Raw genomic sequence first — 12,966 nt, 5'->3', positions numbered from 1 at the left:
GAGGAGGGCAGCAGCGGGGCTCTCACTTTTGGAAGGAAACTGAGAGAGAAAAGGAACAAAAGGAGACCTGAGAAAAGGGAAGACAGAGGTGACCAGGGGTCGAATGGGGACACGTAAGGCCCAATGTTTTGCTTTATCCTCAAATTCCGTGATAATACCAACAACAACTGTGATTTAGAAAAAGAGGCTCTTTAAGTTCTCACTCCACCCCCAACATCCTTATCCTCGGACTTCTAAACTCATCCACTGCTACAAGCCCTGGAGAAAGGAAACTCTGTTCCTTTTCCTCAGCTGGAAAAGCCCAGACCTAGAACAGCAGTGAGTAGGTCCTCAGACCCATCCTCCAGGGAGCCTTGGGGGAGCCCCCATTCTCTCCGGCCAATTTCAACCCACTGCCAAGCACTCCAGGGATCACTTTGCCGGAAGAACAGTTGGGAACCCCGCCCTGAACCTCAGCTAGTTTGCTCAGAGCAGAGCTAGAGTGTGGATGGCACCCAGCACATACCCAGCTCAGACCACATGAACACACAGCTGGGCTCCTGTCTTTTCCTGAGAGGGGGACATCCTCACAGAGGGTGATTCTAGACCCAGGAACAGAAAGGTGGTCCCTTTATCCTTCAAAGGATATCTGAATCCCTGCTGATAACTGGCTGGAGAGGAAGGATGCAAGCAAGGGATAGGCAAAAAATTCCAACCTGGAGGAAACTCACTCCAACGATCCAAAACCACATGAATCTCAGACGTGTCCATGAGATGTCCTCCTCCCTTAGTGACCCCACATCAGCTGACCCTCCATGTCACCCAAGGATCCCGAAAATTCTGCTTTCAAGACGTCAGTTGACAAACAACTTATACTATCATTTGCCACTTTAATTTCTGCACTTTAAGGCTGTTCATCATCTGTGTCGTTCTTCAAGATCTCCTCTTCTCCCTGATGACACACACCTCTCTCTTCTATTCCTCTTCCTGTCTCAGCACCTGGCTCCCTTCCTGCTCTTCCACCTAAAATTTAGCCCTTCCCCAAAGGTGAGTCCTACACCGCCCCAACCACTTCCTGTTTTCTATGACTTTGACTATGCCTCGAATCGGAGGGCTCCTCCACCTGCTTCTGGCTCTGATCACATTTGTCAGCTGCAGCCCAGCAACCTGCTGCCGACGTGACACTGCCTCCAAAGAGGTGTCTCACCAGCACCTGAGATTCAAATCTAAGCTTGTCACCTTTCCTCCCAAGCTCCTCCCACTGCTGCCCACCCTCACAGGCACCTTCATCTCCCAGTCTCCCAGGCTGCGAACCCGTCTCTCCCATCTCACCCCACACTAAGTGAGTCACTGAATCCCACCCAATTCCATTTCCCTAATGCTCCTGAACCCCTCCTGCCCTCCCACCCCCAGAGCCCTAGCTCTGGTCCTCAAGGCCTCGGGCCGGGGCTTTTCCAGGAGCTTTCTAAGTGGTCTCCTCCATTTCCCTTCCTCTTTCTTACTCATTCACACCTTTTCCTTCAATCTTTCCCAATAAAAGTCTGATATAATCTTTCTGCCCGCTACGAGCATTCATATTGAAGTCCCAAATCCTAAGAGTGGAACTCCAGGTTCTGTACTGAACCTAACTAGACACCTGTCTAGATCTCAACACTTCCTCCGTGTACTCGTTGAAAGGGTCCCGGGTCCTAGCCCCACCCCTCCTTCCTGGCTTCCTGAGCACTCACTGCCCGTGCATGAAGAGCCCCCTCCTTCCCTCCCTCACATCTACCTACTGGAGTCCCGCTCATCCTTGAAGGCCCATCTCAAAAGCCTACTTTCTCCAAAAAGCATTTCTAAATCCCCACCACTGAACTGACCAAAGGACTTAACACATCTTGCCTGGTGGTAAAGACCTACGCACTCCCGGGGGGCACACCCCTCGCCCCTCCCGCACCGCTCAGCCCGAAGCTCTGTAAGTCATATGAGCTCAGCTAATGTCTGGAGTGAACAGGTCTTCATGCCCAGGGCTTTAACGATCCCCAGTACACGGCAGCTCCCAGATCCGTACCTCCAACCTGCTTATGTTAACAAAAATAGCTGAAAGTTTATGAATGTTCATGCGTTTCTGGCACAGTGACAAGCAGTTATTAAGCATGATCTCATTTAATTTTCCCAACCCATCTGTGAAGTATTAATTAGTCCTTCCCACCCAACATTTACACTCAAGACTGAGCCCAGGGATCCTCCCCACCCCACCCCTACTCTGATCCCTCGCTATGAGAAGAAATGTTTGGAGCTACCATAGTTCTAACTCGGCAAAATCACTCCTAGCCTTGCTAGATTCCTAGAACTCTTTGAGAAGACGCTCCATTGTCCTACAGGACTGGATGTCCTGTGAGCCAATAAAACCAATTCTTCAGACTCTCATAACCTATAGTCTTTCCAAGAAACTCTATGATACACCGTTCATCTGATCCTGCCACCATTATTAATAACAGTCAAAGTCTTTGGATTTTAAAGCTAAAAATGACCTTAGGTTTGCCATAAAGAAAAGAAAGACAGGTCCTGGAGGGGCTACTGGACTAAGACCCCCCCTTTCAGATCTTAGACTTAATATATCCAACTCTCAACTTCACATACACGAAACCTGAGAAGCAGAGGTCAGTGCCTGGCCAAGGTGACATGGCTTCGTATCTGGATCTTCCGTTCCACAAACATTTACCGAGCATCTGGCGCCATACTAGGCATTCAAGTTCATACTGGCGGGTAGGAGAAGATCCTTGAGCCTGAGACATTAGAGTCAAGGAGAGCTAGACACGTGTTCCTCTCCCTTTACCAGAAGCAATGAGTGGTGCGAGGGGAGAGAGGAAAGGAGCCTTAGCCACACCTGGGGGATCAAAAAAGGCTTCCTTGAAGACGTGGCCCTGGAGACTTGATCTGGGTCCTGAAAAATGTGTTAGAGGGAGCCAGGTGAAGGGCTGGTAGTAGGACAGAAGAGAATGTTCCCCCCAAAACAAAAACAAAACTTCAAAACAACAGCATGAGTGAAGATATGAAGGCCTAAAATGGCATGCAGCACACAGAGCATTACAAGAAGCTGCGTTTCTGACGCATAACATACTTAAACTGATGCTTAAGAGATTCCTGTCCTCACCAACTCTCCCCAACAATAATAATCTGCTGAGACCCCCACCAGCCACCTTTAACCCACTGTAGGGGGCCCAGAGGTCATTCACTCACTTCCCACCTCTCTCATTTTTAAACCTCCAACAAAAACTATTTCATTCCTCTCCTGGTTACCTTCCTAATAAACAGTGCTTCCTTAAGTCTGACCACAGTTCCTCATGCTACAGTTTTGATCCTACTTTCCACTGGTACGTCTGGCTGAAGTCCCTAAGAAACAGGGGCACATGGAAAGGCCTTCTGTGGTGACTCTACTGGCTGCATCTCCCACCTCCACGCGAGACATGGGAGCCGTGGCCCTGCTCTGCTTGGCTTTCTGTTCCCATCCTTCTGCCTGGTGTGGTCCTGCGGGCATGGGGAGATGGTGTCAGCAAGCCAGCTCCCTGACCAGCTCCCCATACATTTTTCAGAACCCTGAGCAGAGAAGAATAGTCAGCTGGTGTTCCAGTGTCCCTCCTCCAAGTTCTCTTGTTTGCTTTCAGAGAAATCAATTGTTTCTGCCCCAGAGACTGCAAGAGAATGCGCCTGTCGCTCTCCACTCAGCAGCCCCTTCCCCCTCTCTCGCCAGCAGGGTCTACCTCCCCTCCTCCCCACCCAGATGCCTCCGTTCACTTTTTGTTTCCCCCACGCCAGCTCTGCAGCGACCTGGATGAGCAAAGGAACCGCAGTCACAGTTTGGGTGCCCGGTACTGGTAATTTTTTTTAAGATTGCCTGATACATTCCAGGGCACCCCACCTTAACAGAAAGAACATTTAATTAGAAATTTAGAAGCCAGTTTCAAATCCAACATTTGTTTGCTGAAGTCTGCTTGGGCCCTGTAGGGCCAGGATTAATTGCCAGTCTGTGGTATTCAGGGTAAGTCCCAGCTCTGCCACTTGCTGTGGGACCCTGGCCTCTAAGCCTCATTTTTCTCATTGGACAATATTAATACCTATCCCACAGGACTGTTGTGTCAAATGAAACAACCTAAGTGAAATATTGAGCGCTGTGCTTGATACATAATGAACGCTTAATAAGTATCTCTCAGCTGCTATTATGAAGAGGGCTTTTGTTCCTCTCTGTAAAATGTGGAATATTTATCCGTGCCCTCTTTCCTCAGAGGGTAACATGGACAGGCTCTGAATGTTCCCCCAACATTACTTCTCACCTGGGGTGCTTCCTTTAAGTGCAAAATCCCAGCCCCACCCCCACTCAATAAATGACAATTTCCAGGGGATGGTCTTACGAATCTGCATTTTAAACAAGCACCATAGCTAATTCTGATGCACTCCAAAATTTGAGAACCGCTGTTCCCAAGGACTAATCTTGTAGGTATCAAGGGGTAAGTGACGTATCTGCCCGAGATGACAGAAACCTGCTTGAACAACCCTCTTGAGTGTATCAGCTGCTCAGTGTCTACCAGGTGGGTGGACTCACTGGAACAGAAAATCAGTTGAACCTGTCATAGGCGTGGCCCATGGAGAAGTCCCCGGGGTTGATGGGGAGTGCGCAGAAGGTGTGGTTCTCACGGTGAGGCCTTCAGCACACCTTCTTTTGGTGTAGGGGCCTGACAATTATCATCAGACCCCCGGCCACAGCCATATTACAAATACCCCATCCCTCCCTGCCTTTCGTAGCATCAAGTTAAAGCTGATTCTGGTATCTAACGGTCCCTAATTCCTAAAAGCTGACCATTCTGTTTTCCAGCTACGCACCTCCCATCCCCATGCTGATTCCGAAGTTACATCGATAATCCTCCTCAGTTCTTCATAATAGCATTGCAAATACCCATGCAAATTAGCCAGCTCCACTCTGAATTTTCCCACAGCACATGCTCAAGTGTCAGAGACAGGAAGGCCACAGGTGTATTTGCATAACATTTGCATGAAATTTACGTGCACCCTGCAAATGCCTCCATTCGATCTGTCCACCTAAACGGGTTCCAGATTCAGAGTTTGCAAGGACTCCCTGAAGATTGTTGTTTTTCAGTTCCTCTCTGTATTCCTGCTTGTCACTCAGCAGTGTCTCTGCACCTATAAAAACCACAGCACAGTAGGTGGGAAGGGCAGACCCAACCAGAACTTTGTAGACGAGGAAAAATGTCCCAAATCACAAGTCTCAGCAGGGCCCTAAACTCTCCTTGGGGAGCAAGATATCAAGTCGCTTAGGAAAAAGACTTCCCAGGCCTGCTTCAGTTCTTGTTATAATGCCCCGGGAGCTCCTGGTCTCGGCCCCCTTTAGCCCTGAAGATAAAACCAGTCTCAGGTCCCAAGAGGATGACTGTTGCAGAGAAAGAGTCAAGGGCTCATCCAGTCCAATCCTCTTACCGTTCTGGATGGAAGCGCAGGTCCAGAGGGGTGGCAGGACTGCCTACCAGGGTTTAAGAGGCAGCTGGACGGGGTGCTCAACAGTGCAAGTCTCAGTGGCTTCATCCCCCACGGTTTTTAGGATACTGGATGGGGTGGGGTTTCGAAAGGATGAAAAATGTATGACTGTCCCTGCTAAAAGGAGCTCTCAGTGACCATGGGTGGAACGTACTCTTTGCAGGCCTATCACTTGCAATCTAAACCTGGCAACAACTGCGCCCTGGGTCCAATTCCTGCTCTAAGGGAGAAAGTTAACCGTGTCTTTTGTGTCAAACCGTGATTACGGGGTGAAGAAAGGGGCCAGACAGCTTCTGGAGAGGTGCTTTTTTGTTTGTTTGTGGCACATGTTTATGTTCCCGGCATCTGCTACAGCAGGTCTCGGCCTGGTCCCGGCACGCCGCGCTTTGGCCTGGGTGTAGCATCACGCTGCATTTCGGCGAGGGGCGGGGAGGGAGAGGGCTCCCAGGATAACGCTCTTCTTTCCTATCACTGTCCATACAATGCCAACTGCAGAGCCCCACGCACAATGGGCCTCCCTCCACTGGTGCAAGAGAAAGATTTTGACAGATGAACATCTTGTTCCCTCTGCTCTGTTCGAGTAACTTGCTGAAATAACCTGGGGGCTTTCCAAGTTGGGCCTTTGAGTGAAGCATACAAGGTGTTCAGGGACAGGTTCTGCCTGAAATTTGGAACCATGAAGGTGGAACTAAACTGTTGCCAGGTCAGGCCACTGGCAGAGACACCTTACAAACGGAAGCCTGACAACCCTCCAGACTCACTAACTAGCCACTGGTCATCCAAACATTGGCTCACAGGGTCCACATGGCCCAGGCCCCGCCCTCTCTCTGCTCCCTGTCCCTCATTGGTCCCCATCTCTGGAGATGTACTGGGTAGATAATTCAGGGCACTTCTTATGGCCACCAACTTCCGCTTACCCATTCCTCCTTCCCTATCTTGTTCAAGTGTCTATGGAAAGTTAAACAAATGTTTTAATCTTACAAAGGGAATGAAAGGTGGCAGAGCCCATTCAAAACATCTTCAGCCAGCTGATGAATTTTAGACCTTCTAGGTACATACTAGTTACATCCTCATACTTAAGCCTGGAAGGAATTACTTGTGGGAAAGTCCTAGCTGTGACTTCAGTTGTCGATGAATTTATTAATTGACCAATTAATGAAAGGGCAAGGTCTTTGGCCAAGCAGAGGAAGGCAGAATGTCAGTTATTCTTCTACTGGTGTTTTAGGTCCAGAGAGGTGATGGGTGAAGAGAGGGTTGGAGACTGGGCAAAGGTTGTTTGCCTTTCCAGCACAAGCAAAAGAAGAGAGGCCTCCTCATCACTAGGGCTGGAGCCTCCACCCATCCCCCCACTCCCCCACTCCCTGGCTTTCCTGCAGCTTCTGTTCAGCCCAGAGTTTGGAATTCAATCCAGGAACGGGCATGACAAACACTATTTTTCATTTCCATGGAGACCGGGGCCTGCAGGACAACCAGGACTCCATGCCTGAAATGCCAAAACAGCCTGACCCACTTTTCCCCCTTCCTACAAAAACAGAGTAAGTTTGTTTGGGTCCTGCCAGAGCTGAGGGAGAAGCCAGAGCCCCAGTGATCTCTATGGACATTTCAAAGAGGAACAAATTATGACAACCTTTGAAAACTCTGATGACACTACAGAACCAGTGTCAGAAGTCAGAGTCAGACATGAACTATTTCACCGAAAGGGCCCATGGGCTGTGTCAAATCCACTGTGTCCTTGTCCTAACCTTCTGGAAGGAAGGACTTAATGACCAGCAATCCAACTCCTGGCATCCAAACTTGGGCAACAGTTTCCTCAACTTCCTTTTGTACCACTTTCTCCCTCACCCTATTCTCCTTGGACCTTTCTGTGCTTTGAACGCACCCAGTTCACCCGTGCCCCAGGATATTTGCACCTGTTGGTCCCTCTGCCTGTAACTCTCACTCTACAGTCCTGACTTCTGATTCCTTTTCAACCTTCAGAACAAAGTTCAAATGTCACATCCCCAGAGCAGCCTGTCCGGAAGGACCACTCCATCTCAGGTGGCCTCCGTGTCTCCAGGCAAGCATTGTCAGATCATGCCGCCTCCCCTCTTCGTGGAACTTATCAGGAGCTGAAGTTGTCTTATTCTGTTGTTGTTAAGTTGCTTACACTAGACTGAACACTCCACAGGGGCTGGGGCCTTGTCTGTTGCATGGTTCCCCAGTGCTTCTAGCATGATGACTGGCACACACTGAGATCGCAGGTACGTATTGTGTTTGTGATCTCAGATCACGGAACGAGCTCTTCTTAAAGCCACTGTTCAGCCACTCTGTTAGATATTTCTTTCTTAAGCCTGCCCCAAATCTGCCTTCTTACAGCACCAGCCCATTGGTTCTTTTTCTGACTTCTGGATTCATGAAAACTAAAATATGACATCACTTCCAGAATCTTTGCCGCCCCGGTCACTTTGTCTAGACATAAGCGTATATGTCTGAGTTTAAATTCTGAGCTGTTTTGTGCCCTTGAGGAAAATCACTTTATCTTTCTGTGCACCCGTGTTTCTTGCCTGTGGGATGATCACAACCCACCTTACTAGGATGAGGGGCAGAAGCTTAAAAAAAAAAAAACACAAAAAAACCTAATTAGACAGTGAATCCCTAAAGTAAAGGGCTTCCTATAATTTGTTCAGAGGGAAACAAAGGATTAGAAGTGGGAAGTGAATTTCCAGCTAAGGAGCTGAATTCTATTTCCAAATTCTTCCTGTCCACAAGACAAAGACAAGGGGTGAGAATACAAATTGGGGCTTTTCACATCTTCGGCTAGTCTCCACTTCCACAGGCCTGGGAGGATAAAGACTCGAAAGGAAGCAGAAGACGCTGAAATTAAACACAGGAACTTACTGGTGCTGTGCAACTTCCCTTCTCTGAGATTGTTCATAAACACCTAACGTTCGGGAGACAGCCCCGCCAGGTTGGCAGGCAGTGTTGGCTTACCTGGTGGCCGCATCTACACTGGAACAGCTCTAAAGGGACTTTTAAGCAGCATGGTCCTTACTTCTCCATGATTCTCAGTGATTTTTATCCATCCAGCTCTCTTGGAGCTTCACAGTCTTTAGAAATTAAGCTAACCTTGCTGACTGGATGTCATTAAACAAGCTGAACACCTACTATGTGTCTCCAGCTATGTGATACGTGTTCATCTTGAGGGCCCCACCAGGCAGCAAGTATGTCATGGTTCTCTGTAGATACACAAAGATCAAATACACAGCATTAAGTGTGAAGCTGGGGACTTAATACTTTTTTACACTTGATCCACCGTCAGTCTCAGCCAAATCTAAGACAATCCCACCCAAAGTATTTCAGAGGCCTTAACACTCAGGAGAACGGGACCCTGTGAAAACAGAAAGGTGCTAAGCCACCCCAGGAAGCGCCTTCCTTGAAAAAGATTTCCAATCCACTGGGAGGCCACCATCACTGGAACACGGCAGGGAGGAGTTCAACTGGATAGAACTTCCAGTTTCTTCTTGGTCTGCCCCTCCCCCATCCTCAGCAAGAGAAATGCTGCCACTGAAACTCAAAGGAACTTGTGCAGGATCCATCTGTCCATCCACCCTCTCCATCAAACAGCTGAAGAGGGCACACTCCATGCCAGGTGATGTTCTAGGCATTAGGGATACCTACAGGGAGCTCCTGGTCTGTGACAGAGACAGACATGTAATTAACTAACACCACGTGGCAGGAGCTACTTGGATTTGATCAAAACATTTCCCCTCACCTCCTGTCAAGGGAGCCGGGCAGCCCTGACTCAGCCCCTGCCCTGTGTAGGATCTGGGGGCAAACCACTCTTCACCAAGCTGCAGCTTTCATTACGTGAGAAGAGTGAGTGTGAACGCCACCTTCCCCCCCAGAGACAGGAGAGGGGGTGACAAAGAGCAGGAAAAGGATGCACTGTGATCTACTAAGAGCAGTAGCTTCTCTGAGACAGAGGGACTCAGATCCAAATCAGGCAAAGGATCCAGAAACAAGACCCCGGCAGTCTCAGTCCTGGTTAATTCAGCACCACCAGCCACGTCAGGCACCAGAGCTGCTGCCGTGCTATGAGGAGGAAGCTGCCAGCCAGGCAGTCGGACTAAGGGGTGTGCAGGGTGTAGGTGGATGGGACGTAAATCACAGCATTTGGTGCCCCCTTCCCCTCCAATCTGTCCTCCCTAACCTCGTTGTTAAGAGTCAAGTGTGGGGCTAATCCCCTCCAGACCCTACGGAGTTAAACTGACTTCCTCCTAGAGATCAAACAGAAACTGGCATAAGAATAACTATCATGTTAAAATCATAGAAATTTTAGAACAAAGAGATCTGTAAGAGGTCAGCCAATCTGCCTGGCTGCCAGCAGATACCTAAGTCACTCAGGAGAGGATTTATCCTTATTTAAAATATATTCAGCATGCAAAATTCCAGGGCTTCCCTCTGTGACCCTTCTCATTGTCTTCTGCTACCATCGAGAAGTTCTTTATGAGTCAAAAAAAACAAAAAACAAAAAACAAAAACAAAACCCTGTTATAATGCATTTAATGCCATTTTCTTTTACTCCAGCTTTCTCAGACGTGAGGTAAGTTCAGCAGCGACCCTCACTCCTCTGTTCCTGTCCTCCTTTCTTTGGTGGAATGATTCTAATGTCTCATGCCTATTTTTAGAAGTTTAAAATCATTTCTTCTACATCTCCACCTAATCTCTGTTTAGACGCTACCTCAAGTGACAGAGAAGTAATTAACTGATGACGTAACTCATTCCACCTTTGGACAACGCTCCTTATTTTAAGCTCAATCTGCTTCCTGATTGAGGAAGGTCCTACTTTTCCACCCTCTTGGCAGCCGTAGAATAAAAGGCACCCCTCCTCCACATGCACTTGCGCGCCCCCTCAGTCTCTTCTCCTCCAGACCTGGCAGTCCCTCTGGTTGTCCCTCATATACCATGACTATGGATCCCTCAGCCACTGGGTTCACTCTCCTCCAAATGAATTCCAGTTCATCTTAGTCCCCCCTTAAACCATGGAAATGACTGTAAGACAGCAAAGAAGTTCTCTGAGGAGCTCAGAATAGAGCAGAACCATCACTCCATGTGCTTTGGAAATAAGAATGCAAACAAATATTTTTGGAGTCATCTTCTGAATCAGAGGAATCTGGAATTAGTCACTGTTCTCTCTCGAGTCTCTGGCTACAGCCTCCAGGGTAAGGAGAGTGCACCCTGACAAGGGACACCCCGCACCCCCAGCCCTTCCCCCAACCAGACAAACCCAAGTGCTAGTGGGAGGATGAAGAACCCGCCCAGGTCTCACCCCAGCTCAGGTGAGACCACAGTTCTGAACATTTCTATGAGCATCTCCAGGCCAGACACCAAGCCAGGGCCCCTAGAGATTCTTTTATCTGGACATGTCAAGTCCTTAGCAAATGTTTTCCCTCCTTCTAGTCCAGACGTTTGTTCCTTGGGCCTTTAACTGCCTGACTTACAGAGAAGCTAAGGTTTCTCCTGGCTGGCGGAGAGCAATACTGTGAGGTTCTGAGGTCGTCAGGAAAACTGAATTCAGCCCTGTCTTGTCTGCTACCGGAACAGAAGAGTGCATGTGTGCAGGCGTGCGTGCAAACACATGCACAGTGAAGGCTGCTTGCACCCTTCATGCTTTTCTAAGGAAGTCTTAGGTGATCATCAGGACTGTCTAATTCACAGGTCAGCAGTCTGCAACCTGAGGGCCAAAGCCAGCCCACCACCCGCTTTTGCATGACCCATAGCTAAGAACGGTTATGTTTTTAAATGGTTGGGGGGAAAAATAACTTGTGACGTGTGAAAACTATATGAAATGCAAATTTCAGCGTCCATAAATAAGGTTTTACTGGGAACACAGCCACGCGCACTGGTCCATGGACGACTGGCTGCTTCCGCTGTACAAAGCAGCGTTGAGTCACTGCAACAGAGACAGCTTGTGCCACAAGGCCTGAAATATTTACTGTCGGGCCCCTTACAGAAACAGCTAGTAACCCTGCCCTAACAATGTGTGACCTTGAAAGGTCTGTTCTGTGAGTCTGCTTCTCCCCTGTCAAGTTGGGGAGGAGGGTGTCTGGGTCCCACAGTTAAGGAATGGGTGCTTGATGATGCAATAGTTGAGTAAGGGGCTGCAGGCTGGCTCCTGCCAGCAGAGGAAATCTGTAGGGCCAGGAAAGAAAGGAGTTTTTTTCCCCAGGAAGGATGATAGAAGCTCCCATTCCTTCGTTCTCTCCCAAGGGGGTACTACCATCCATGGCCTTGACAGGGACATTCTCCTGTTCCCAGAGGCTCCTTCAAGGCCAGCTCTTTCCACCAGGTCCTAAATTTCTCTAACCTATGGAGTGCTGTCCCAGGCAAAGGAGGAAATGCCCACCGCTCAAGGCTAGCTGGGGCGAGGGCAGGCGTGAAGCAGAGGAGCCGGGCAGTGTCCACAGAGGCAGCTTGCTAGCAAGTGTCAGAAAAAGTCAAGAGGCAAAGATTTCTCCCTGGAGAGTGCCTGGCTGAGTCCCCAGGGAGACAGAGCTTCAAGTCCTCCCCCACCCTCCACTTGCCTAAATCAAGCAGATAACTAACAATGCAAGGAGGTGTGGGGGAGTAAGGCCCAGCCACTGGGTATCTATTTTCTGAAAACACATGGCAAATCTCTGAGCCAAATGCCGGCTAAGCCAAAGAATAAACAAATCCCTTCATTTCCCTGAGATGGGAGCTCTCAACTTCCCCTCTCACGCTCTCCTCCCGCTTGCTCGCCAGCTCCATCCGTGTCCCATGGCTCACCCTCTTTGGGAGAAGCAGGATCTGTCCACATCTGAGAGGGGGGCCTGCCTTACAACCCTCCAGCCTGCCTCCCCCTCCAAGCTCCCCACTGCTCTGGTCACATCTCCCCCACCAGGGGCAGCCCAGAGCTAAGTCCGTGGGAGGAGAACAGGAGCACATGGCCTGTCCACACCTCCCCCAGGAGCTCCGGCCAGCTCTCCATGACGCACCGCTAATGCAATCCTCTGCCCTCCTCTCTCCAAGTTAGGGGACCCTGAAGAAGTCTTGCTGGCCAAGGGGACCCCACCAGCCTCAACCCAACCCACCAGACCCGGGTTCACCCCTCAATGCCCCAAAGCTCAGCTCAGGCAGTGAAGGAAGGGGGAGAGAAAAAAGCTAGGGAGGAAAAAGAATGTGGCACCTCTGCAGCATGATGTCACGCTGGCTGCTTTCGAATCCCCCAACACAGAACAGAAGCAAAACAACATGGACTCCGGATTTACTGTGCCATCAAAGGTTTGTGTTCTCGGCAGCGCCTGCGCCAGCTGGGAAAAGCACAAGCCAGACAGACAGGTCCTCTCTACAGCCCCCAGGGCTGCGACCCGACTCCGGGCACAGGCGCCCCTTCCAAAAAATGCACGGAGGAAACAAAGATAGACGGACACACACACACACACAAGCGTCAGCACGAGT

At 49.5% G+C, this 12,966-nt stretch overlaps 1 protein-coding gene across 11 annotated transcripts in view; it reads right to left on the bottom strand.

Moving 5' to 3' along the window:
- GRAMD1B (GRAM domain containing 1B) overlaps positions 1 to 12,966 on the bottom strand; it is a 151,803-nt gene that overhangs the window by 40,780 nt on the left and 98,057 nt on the right. The window lies entirely within an intron of this gene.

Source organism: Camelus bactrianus, chromosome 33 (genome assembly GCF_048773025.1).
Source record: "Camelus bactrianus isolate YW-2024 breed Bactrian camel chromosome 33, ASM4877302v1, whole genome shotgun sequence".
Classification (NCBI taxonomy): domain Eukaryota; kingdom Metazoa; phylum Chordata; class Mammalia; order Artiodactyla; family Camelidae; genus Camelus; species Camelus bactrianus.
This window is presented reverse-complemented; position numbering and strand designations above follow the sequence as displayed.